Below are 10,675 nucleotides of genomic sequence, written 5' to 3' on the forward strand. Positions count from 1 at the left end.
TTATAGATATTTAATCAGTGTTTTTCATTACTTTAAATAGGATTATGGTTATGATTCCATGTCCTCCCCTCCCAATAAATGCCTTCCCCACCGTACGTGTACACTCTCTTTTTGATTCAGACCCTCAAACAAAGTAGGTATATAATGTGAATTACAGAATGAATTCTCTTTCCATGGATTAAGTGGAAACACCTGTATTAAGCATTGCTCCATCACAGGAAAACTGTTTGTAAATTGACTTAATTTCAATCCACTGAGATTGGCTAGCTGTTAAGACATAATTAACGCTTGCTAATTTCATTTACTTTAGTGATACAAAGTTATCTTAAATTCGTTGAGTAGAGAAATTAAGGAATCATCAAACTGGATTAAGAAGTTTACTCTTAGAAGGGAAATAGACGCTTTATTACCTAGTTTTCTCAGCTTTCCAAAAGTAGAAACCTTATTCAAATAGTTCATCTCTAAGCGCACTATAGTCTAAAAATAATTCTGTACTTGAATTTTTCTTTTCTCTCTCTGTTTTTTTTTTTTTTTGCTTTGATAGTAAAGGACTGAGCACATAGCTAAAGCCTTAATTATTTGGGGGGCGAGAGGGAAGGGAAGTTTGACCGGAACAAGTAAAACCTGTATCCTACTGCTTTTCCGGTGAATGTGGGTAATGAATGTGGGTAAATCCCCACCCACATGATATCCTAACTTGGCCTCCTCTTACTCAGAATTTCTGATGACATCCAAGCAGGTGGGGGAGGAGTAAGGATGGTTTTTGTTGTAGTTTTCAAATATCTGACCTATAGTAATTGATTTTTTTAAAAAATTATAGTAGGAAAATTTTTCCCATGCCCTATTTTAGTGGGTAACAAATCTTTCGGGGATTAGTATATTATTGTAGTGAGTTAATGTTTGTTTGTATTTTTCCCCTTTTGAGCTTTTCAACTGTGGAAGGAGGAAATGATCAAGTACAAAGTAATATGGTAATCTAGTAGTGTCTTTTCATTGATGTCTGACAGGTATAGTATACATTATGCCTGCCTGAATCAGATGGTCAAGTTATGATGCTGGTAAGGATAATTTATTTTGAGGAGGCTTATGAAAGGTGCTTTTTGGGAAGGTTGCCATTTTATACGTATTTTCTGTATCTTTATCTGATTTAAATAATTAAATTATCATTGAATACCAGTTAAGTATAACATGCTGTAGAGGATTTAAAAATTAAACTGTAAAGTCTCTAAAGGAATTTTCTGTTTCAACGTGGCAAGTGAACAGTATGCTGAAAGCAAAGCAATTAGAAAATTAGTAAATGCTAATTTGGATGGTGTTGGTGATAAGCTCAAAAATTCAAAGAAAGGAGAAGTCTGAAGAGGTTTAATGAAGGCGATAGTACTTGAACAGCTCTTGAGGGTTGAGTAGATTCTAGATAAGTTGGAGGTGGTATAGATGGAGACAGGCCAACTAAAAATGATCTTAATGATGATTCCAGGTGAATCCATTGTTTTATGAAGGAGGAACGGAGACTCCCATTAACTTAAAAGCAACTTGCCTAACATAACCAGGAGAGGCAGGGTTGGAATCAGCTCTTTAAGTGTCCTTCCAGTCCTTATATACACTGAGTAGCTATGGATTAGATTTAATAACTGAGAAGAAATCTGTCATATAAGACAGTTCAGTGCAGGAAAAAGGCTAAAAGGAATCTGACGCAGGGCCTGCTCCATCTCTCATGTCTAGTATACAGTGCTGGCAAGGGATATGTGAACATCAAGGCCTTCTCTGGCCTTCAAATGTTGGGCCACCCCTCATTCCAGGTTGCTGCATATTTAATGACTGTTTCTCACATCTTTGGTGCAGAGGTCACCAATTCAGATGCCTTCAGGGACTATTGGATACCCAAATGAGTGAAACAGGGCAGATACAATGTCATAGGCACTGAAGATGCTGGACTGTAGTGAGCTGGGAGCATTTAAAGGGCTGAGTGATATCTTGGTTCAGCTGACTGTTGCCAGGTAAAAATTTTAATAAACATTTTCTGGACATTAAAAAAGTTTTAGGCCAAAGTTAGCCCACAGGTTTCTAGTTTTCCAGATCTTCTGTAGTGACTGCCAATGCAGAAGGGCATTCTGTCTTATACCTGTGTTAGCAGTTTAGAGGTTATTTCTTAAACCCATCTATACAAAAAGTTAATGCTTACTAATGTCTTAATACAAGGCAATGGCTTCTGTTACAAAAAGAGAACACAGAACCTTATAGAGTTATAGCACAGAAGCTCTCTCAATGCAGAATTTCCAGAGAGAAAATCTTTCCCTTTTGAATTCTCTTCCCCAATGCTGCTTGCTCCCTTGTGCAATGGTTGTGTTTGACCCAACTATTACACCACTCTCCCTTCAAGACTGCCCAGCCATGTACTAAAATCTAAAATGTACTAAATTTCCTTGCCTTGGACACAATGGAAGTAGAAGCTTGATCGTTTTAAAAGTACTTCAGCAGATATTTATAGAGAATAAAAGTGAGATACCTATAGTTAGGGCATAGATTTTGTTATATAAACACAGGTTTTAAGTTGAATAATTTTTATTGTATTGTGTGAATATTTACTCTAAGTACAAGAAATGTTACATTGCATTGTTTATTATTATTATTATCATCATTATTGCTAAATTTGACTCTGAGTTCCCCATCTGAGTAGTAGGACAGTAAATTTACAAGTCATACAAAGGTTCCAGAATATATGGGGAGGGTTCTCTAATCTAGGTCTGTCTCTGCTGTTGTACTCCTTTAGAGGCTCAAGAGTTTCTTTTTAGGAAGGGTTTGGGATGGAACACAACCTAGATAGAAGGCAACAGAGGACCTGAATTGAAAGTGCATTTGTAGAGCAAACATACTGTGTTTACTTATGTTGTGTATTTTTATGGGGGTAGGGTTAAGGATGGCACTCATGGTGATTATGAGAAGGGAGGCTGAAACTCTCCCTAGCCTTGTAATATGATGATGGACCACGTCCACATGATTTTCTGAAAGGAATCGCTTATCTGAGAACTTTGCTGAAACAGGCAGCCCTGTGGTACTAACCTCGGCAAAGTCCAGCCTCCCTCCCCAGGTGTATACTTACTGAGGTACAGAAAGGACACTGGACTTGGGCTGTACCCTTCCTGGGGCTGGCAGCCTCAGCTTCTTCCCAGGATTAGGAGGTGTTAACCCATCTCTGGACATCTACCTCTACAATTTCTTGTTCTCCAAAGTTCCTTTCTCTTTCTAGAACAGTCTGGTTATTTAAAAAAAAAAAAAATTGTGATCTGAAAGTGAGGAAGGTTGCTCCTCCCCTCCAGTTCAAAGCCCTTCTTCACTCTTAATGGGGCTGAGTAGAAGGCTAGGTGGCCAGAGCTATCTCTCCTTCTTTCACATGTATTGAATACACACACACGTTAGCTTCCTAAGATGGAGATACTCAGTCTTCATTAATACCTTTTTAGCTTTCTTCCCCTCTCTGTATTCCTTGCCTTTTTCTACATTAAAAGCAGTCACTAGGAAATTGTGTCCTTTGGAGACAAAAGGACTCAGATTTGATTCCTCTAAACACCAAGAAAATTCTCCCCTTCTTCCCTGATTGAAGAAAATGTCCTGTCCACAGAACTGAACTATGTCCAGCATAGTGACCAAAGTGGCCATTTTCCCACATGTTAATTGTTTTATGGCTATTCAGCGTAGTGCAAAGTGCCCTGAAAGATATCTTACAGGCTCTGAAAAGGAGAAGAGTGGTTAAGAGTGACCTAACAACTATTACCATTTCCATGCTGTTTTGTACTAAAAAGGAGCACATGTATTTCTGAATAAACTGAGGAGTTAGGAAGACATGGGGTGGGGAGGGAATGTTTAGCCTTTCACTTTTAAACATGCTAATAGTGGACCAAAAGCCATCAGTCTCAAGAACGATTTTGATAATTAATAATAGCTTATTCTTGTCAGGTGCAGTTGTGTGATACTATAGTCCCAGCTACTCAGGAGGCTCAGGCAGAAGGATTCTTAGAATCCAGCAGTTCCAGGCTGCAGTCCACTATGATCCTTCCTATGAATAGACACTGCATTCCAGTCCAGACAATGTAGTGAGACCCTATCTCTAAAATAAATAAATAAAAAAGTAAATTTATGTGGTTTGGCTGTGTCCACACCCAAATCTCATCCTGAATTGTAGTTCCCATAATCCCCACATGTTGTGGGAGGGATCTAGTGGGAGGTAATTGAATCATGGGCACAGTGAGTGAGTTCTCACAAGATCTGATGGTTTTATAAGGACTTTTCCCTCTTTGCTTGGCACTTCTCCTTGCTGCCGCCATGTGAAAAAGGACGTGTTTGCTTCCCCTTCCACCGTGATTGTTCATTTCCTGAGGCTTCCCCAGCCATGCTGAACTGTGAGTCAATTAAACCTCTTAACCTTTATAAATTACCCAGTCTTGGGTATATCTTTATTAGCAGTGTGAGAACGGACTAATACATAAATAAAAAATCTTATTCTTGATGGGACTTTGAAGTTTAAAAGCAATTTAGTTACATTATCTCTGAATTTTCTCTATAATTCTGAGGTAGCCATTGTTTTATACTATAGTTACCTTTTAGGTAACTGAGGCTCAGAGAGGGTATGTGTATCACCCACTTGATAAGTGACAGAGCCAGGCTAGAACCTGAGATTTCCTTTTCCAAATCTCTTATATCTACCTTTGAACATGACCCTAAGGTCTAAGGAATTATAATGAATGTGTCGGATTATCACAGTGAAATTAATAAAGAGAAAATGGTTCCTTCTACTTCTGTGGGCAGGTTGGGGGTTGGTTTTTTTGTTGGTCTTGAAAGCAAGACTTAAGTCATTTGAATCACTCTTTCCACACAAACACCCAATATCCTTCTAAATAGCAACTAGGCAAATAAAATGATCCATTCAGCTTTGGTTTATTATAGCTAGCATATTGACTTTAATGAGATTTATGAAAATTAATTCTATTTTTATGTGTGATACATATAATTTGTGATATATTAGAACCCTTGGTATAACAAATATGCATAGTGCATAGCTGCCCATTTGAAAAAGCTCAGATTATGATTTTAAATTATTGTAAAGATTTACAGTTGTTATATCTTTGCTTTTGTTGCATGTTATTCATATCTGCGGCTTATTTAATAAGGAATCTTTAGTCAAAAACACATCCCCTATAATATCACTTTTCCCATGGGACTGTATCTCTTACTTTATGACATGGTTTCCAGAACATGTCATGACAAAAGCAGAGAAGAAATATATCAATACATATGGACACAGAAGACTTTTTTGTTTTGACCTAGTGAGTTAGAATTGTAGCTGTAGCTGATTTCATCTTATTCTCATTCAGCTATTTATTCAAGTATCATATTTATCATCTTTGACCTTTGCATCTGTTATGGCCTCCAATATTGGGAACGCTTGCTTTGCCTTTGGGATTTGGAAAATTAAAAACCAATATGACCCTTATAGGTTAGAATACTTACAGAATCAGAAACAAGATGTATAGTCTAATATAGGATGTAAGAGGTGAAGATAAGACCTACTGGGTGAGAAGCACTGTTCAGGGACTAATTCAGTGATGTAGGAGTCCTGGATTGTGAGAACATATTCAGCTCAGGGTGTTGGGAAAAGCTCCATGGAAGAGTTAGCATTGGAATGTCAAAGTTTTCTAGCTGTGATAAATGGGAGTATTAAAATATTCTAAGTTTAAGGATCTTATGAGCTATCATAAGGTGTTTTGGGGGAAAGACAGTAATCTGTTTTCACAGGAATATGTGGTGCTTGAAGGTGATTATGACAGATGGAGCCAATAAAGATGGATTGGAGACAGATTGTGAGAAGAGCTTTTAGTATTGGGTTAAGGAATATGGACTTTGATCTGTGAGCAATGGGGAAATTTTGGAGGCTTCTGACCAGGAAGTAGCATGATCTAACCTATATGTTAGGACTATTCAGTGACAAAAGTATAAGTAATGGATTGGAATGGATTCGGTGTTCTAGGGAGTTATTGTGAAGCCTGAAGGCACTTTGATTTGGAAAGTAAAGGGAACAAAAGAGATTACTATGGGGAAAGTAAGCAGGGAGACCAATGATCAGAGGAGGCTCTGTGTCATTTGGGAATTTGAAATAAGGTACTACAAGTGTAGGGGGAGTGATAATGACAAAAGAGAGCAGAGTTAGGAGGCAAAAAGTAATGAGGCCTTGTATTAGGGTATAATGATGGGAATGGAGAAAAGGAGAAGAATATCATGGCTCTGTGAAGGTAGAGTTGGCTGATTTAGCAGCTTTATTTGAGTATGAGAGATGAGTGAGCATGAGGAATTAAAAATAACTACTAGCTTCAAGTTTGGTTTACTAGAAGATAATATTATATGAAAAGAAACAAGGAAATCAGGAGAAAGACCTTGTTTAGGTTAGCAGTATCAGTGGATTAAATGTCTGGCAGGCATTTTAAAATGTGAGTCGTAGGCCTCAGAGTCAACCCACTGAATAATAGTAGAGATTGTGAAATTGGGCAAGTTTTCTGAGGGAGGTTATGAGGAAGGAGGATGAGAAAAAGAGAATTAGGGAATATTCCTAAATCTCATGCCCACTCTAATGGCGACACACTTCCTTCTTATTTAGAATTATGACTATGGTGGGCCACTCTTACTGACACAAGTATCTTATGCCTGAGGGATGTTTGCATGTATCCCTGTATATATTTTCAAGATTTTCCTAGTGATAACATCACTCTAAGTCACTTGCATTCACACATGTTTTCTGAGTGAAGGAAAAAGCTTTGGAATTAATAACCACTCCTTAGGCATTGCACTTATTCAGTGCACACCCATCGTGATGTGTTGACCTTGCTTACCTTACTCATTGGGAATGGCAGAAAAGGCCATTCACTGTTATAGGCAGTTATTGGGAAGCCTGAAAGCACTTTGATCTGGAAAGTAAAGGGAACAAAAGAGTTCACTAGGGAGAAAGTAAGTAGAGAGACCAATGATCACAAGAGGATCTGTGTCATTTGGGAATCTGAAATAGGGTACTATCAGTGTAATTAATGAACAATGTGAAGCTTGAATGATAATTTGCAACAAGCATTTAATGAAAGATCATTGCTTTTGGTAGTAGCCACATACTGAATAAAGTTTGCTGAGTGTGCACTGAATATTATCTGTCCTAAATGACTCAAAATTTCAGTTTGATCCTAGGGAATATTATACAACTGGAAAAGGAAAGGAATACAATTATCTCTGAGAGCTGATATTATTGCATAGTACTAACAGAGATAAGGCCACTTTCAAATTGTCATAACAAATGAACTTTAATGATGACTAATGAACAGAAATATGTTTAATAACCTGTGATCTGATTTTAGAAGCTGGGCTATTAACTGAGAATAAGAGGAACTGCTCTCTGTTTCTGTCCCTCTAATCTTTGCCTTGAATAAATCACTCATGTATAAAATGATTCTGGATAATTCAAAAGCATCAAGTATTTGAATTGTGACTTTTCTCTCCAATATTTCTCAACTACACCAGCACAAAAATATAAGAAGTATAAGGTATAATTTGATTTACCTGCAGAAAGAGTATTAGCCTCTAATGGGGATTATCCACATTTCTCAAAAACAACAGTTCGTAATGTTGATGATCTATTATGACTGTGACCCCGATGAGCATACTGAGACTGGCATCAGCAGATTGTATTAAACTTCAATAGCATAGAAAGCCAAGCATCATGATTTAGCTTTGTCAAGTGTTGAAAAATTTTGTTTTTGCACAGAGGAAAAAGTCTTTCCTAAATAGATTCTGACTCGGTATATTGACTAAGTATATTTGCCTCATTTTTAGGTTCCTGAATCTTTTTTTTAAAGTTTCTATCTTGTATTTTTAAAATTACCCTATATTTTACATACTCATTGTAAGCATATAGGTTTGCACAGATTAATTAAACGTAATTTTTGAATATTTGCCAAAACAGAAGCATGGCATTGGAAATGTACTTTAAGAATAGAAAATTTGAAGGCACTTTTGAGTTTGCAATGACAATTATCCAAGAAAATTTACTATAACATAATTAAGCGTTAGCGCAGGTAAACTTTTTAAAATGTATTTTTAATTTACATACAGTAAAATTTACTCTTTTTGGTATATATATTATACCAAAAATTCGACAAACAGAACAATTCTATTACCTCCCCAAAGGAACTCCTTGAAAATACATTATCCCTTTGTAGTCAGATCCTCCTGCCCCCCACCCTTAACCCCTAGCAACCACTGATCTGTTTTCCATCACTATAGTTTTACCTTTTCTAGGATGTCATATACATGGAGTCATACGTTATGTAGGTTTTTGAGTCTGGCTTCTTTCACTTAGCATAATGCATTTGGGATTCATCCATGTTGTTGCAGGTACCCATAGTTTGTTCCTTTTTATTGCTCAATACTATTCCATTGATGGGTCCTTCACAGTTTAGTTGCCAGTTGAAGGATATTTACATTATATCTGATTTTGGATGATTGTGAATAAAGCTGTCATATTTATAATGTTTTTATGTAAATATGTCTTCTTTGTTTATTTCTTTTCTTTCTTTCTTTTTTTCTTTTTTTTGAAGCAGGGTCTCCGTCTGTTACCCAGGCTGGAGTGGAGTGGCTCAGTCATAGCTCACTGCAGCCTCAAAGTCCTGGCTTCAAGCCATTCTCACATCTCAGCCTCCCTAGTGGCTGGGACTACAGGGCATGCCACTAAACACAGCTAATTATTTTATTTTTATTTTGTAGAGATAAGATCTCACTGTGTTGCCCAGGCTGGTCTCAAACTGCCTGCCAAAGTGTTGGGTTTACAGGTATGAGCCACTATGTTCAGCCAAGTCTTATTTCCCTTGGGTAAATACTTAAAAGTGGGATTATTGTGTATAGTAAGTATATATTTAACATTATAATCAGCTGCCAAACTATTGCTCATAGTGACTGTACCGTTTTGCATTTGAAAATTCAAGTTTTTCTGTGTACTTGTCAGCACTTGGCACTGTCAGGTTTTTTTTTTAAGTCATTCTAGAGCATGCATAGTAGTATCTCATTGTGGTTTTGGTTGCCGTTTCCCTAATGATTAGTAACATAGAGCATATATCCGTGTGTTTGTTTGCCTTTAGTATATATTTTTTGTTGAAGTGTCTTTTCAGATCTTTTGTCCTTTAAAAAAAAAAAGTTGCTTTCATTTTAAGGTTTGATGATTTTTATGTAATCTAGATATATGATTCAAAAACATTTTCCCCCAGTCCCTACCTTGTTTTTTCTCTCTCTTAAAGTATCTTGCAAAACAAAAAAAGTTTTTTATTTTGATGAAGTCCAGTTTATCAGTTTTTTTTTCCTTGTTCTTATAGTGCTTTTGGTGTTAAATCTAAGAACTCTTTGCCTAGCTGAAGGTCACAAATATTTTCCTGTACATTTTCTTCAAAGTGTTTTACAGTTTTACATTTACATTTAAGTTTATGACCCATTTCAAGTTAATTTTTTATTAGCACAAGTACATTTCTTTACTAACCAAAGGGATGATCCTAATTAAACCAGCACTTTAAAATAATTGCATGTAAGATACTTGGGGAGATTTGCTTGTTGAACTGAGCTTGTTCATTCTCTCAGCTAATTGCTTTCCAAAATGATAGAATTTTTATTCTACTTTTTCGTAGACCTGAGTACAGGTGACATTGTTCAGGATGCAGTCCACCATTAATTTCCGGTTTTTTAAACTTTCTTATTATTGTGCTTTCCTTTCCTTTCCATTCCTGATGTTGAACCAATGTGCCACGTATGAAGTTGTGACAGTCTGTGTTTTTCTGCTCTCAGCTGTAGTTTCTTCAAACTTCTCCCCCAGGGTACAAGAGAACTGTGCTGGTTTCAGAGTGCTCTCAGTGTTTATGGTGGTTTTTGCTGTCACAAGAGATGTTACAATCTGTTCTGGCCATTGCATGTATTTTTCACAGAACTATCCCTACTCCTAGTTCCATCGTGTATTCATCAAAGTATTTGCTGTCCACTCGATGCTATTGTCCTCTCAGCTGCTGAATGATGGCCAGCATGGGTGTGTGAGCAGAGCAGGGTCTGGCTCAAGGGTGGGGGTAGGATGTTGAGCCAGGTTTTTTGTATAAGGTGTGAAATATGTGGCTAGGGTGATTTTTTAGCGTTTGGGTTAGTACTGTTTGTTAAAAAGACGATCTTTTTTTCCATTGAACTGTGTTTACACCCAAGTAAAAAATCAGTTGACTATAGTGTTTGTATGGATCTATTTCTGCACTCTATGCTATATGATCTACGTGTCTCTGCTTTCATCAGTACCCACTGTCATGATTATTGTAGCTTTATAGTATAATTCACTTTAGAACGTCTCTGCAAGAAAGAAACAAATTCTCTCAAGCACCCTAGTCAGTTTCCTTTTCAGTCTTCTTATCCAAGCAAATGGATTATTTCTCAACAATTTTATCTTCAATGTTCATTCAGTTTATATATTGACTCAGAAAGTTTGTAGCCATACTTCTTGTAGCCTTTCCCTGGATAGAAAAAAGACCCTTGTACACTATAGCATTTAAGTTGAGCTTTCTCTGTATCGAAGTTAAAAAGCAAAAATTTGCACGTGCATACACACACACACACACACACACACACA

General features: G+C 36.9%; 1 pseudogene; it reads right to left on the bottom strand.

The window, feature by feature from the left end:
* Positions 1-9,682: 9,682 nt before the first annotated feature.
* LOC105513462 lies at positions 9,683-10,091 on the bottom strand (annotated as a pseudogene).
* Between the last annotated feature and the right edge of the window lie 584 nt (positions 10,092-10,675).

Source organism: Colobus angolensis, unplaced genomic scaffold (genome assembly GCF_000951035.1).
Source record: "Colobus angolensis palliatus isolate OR3802 unplaced genomic scaffold, Cang.pa_1.0 Scaffold23, whole genome shotgun sequence".
Lineage (NCBI taxonomy): Eukaryota > Metazoa > Chordata > Mammalia > Primates > Cercopithecidae > Colobus > Colobus angolensis.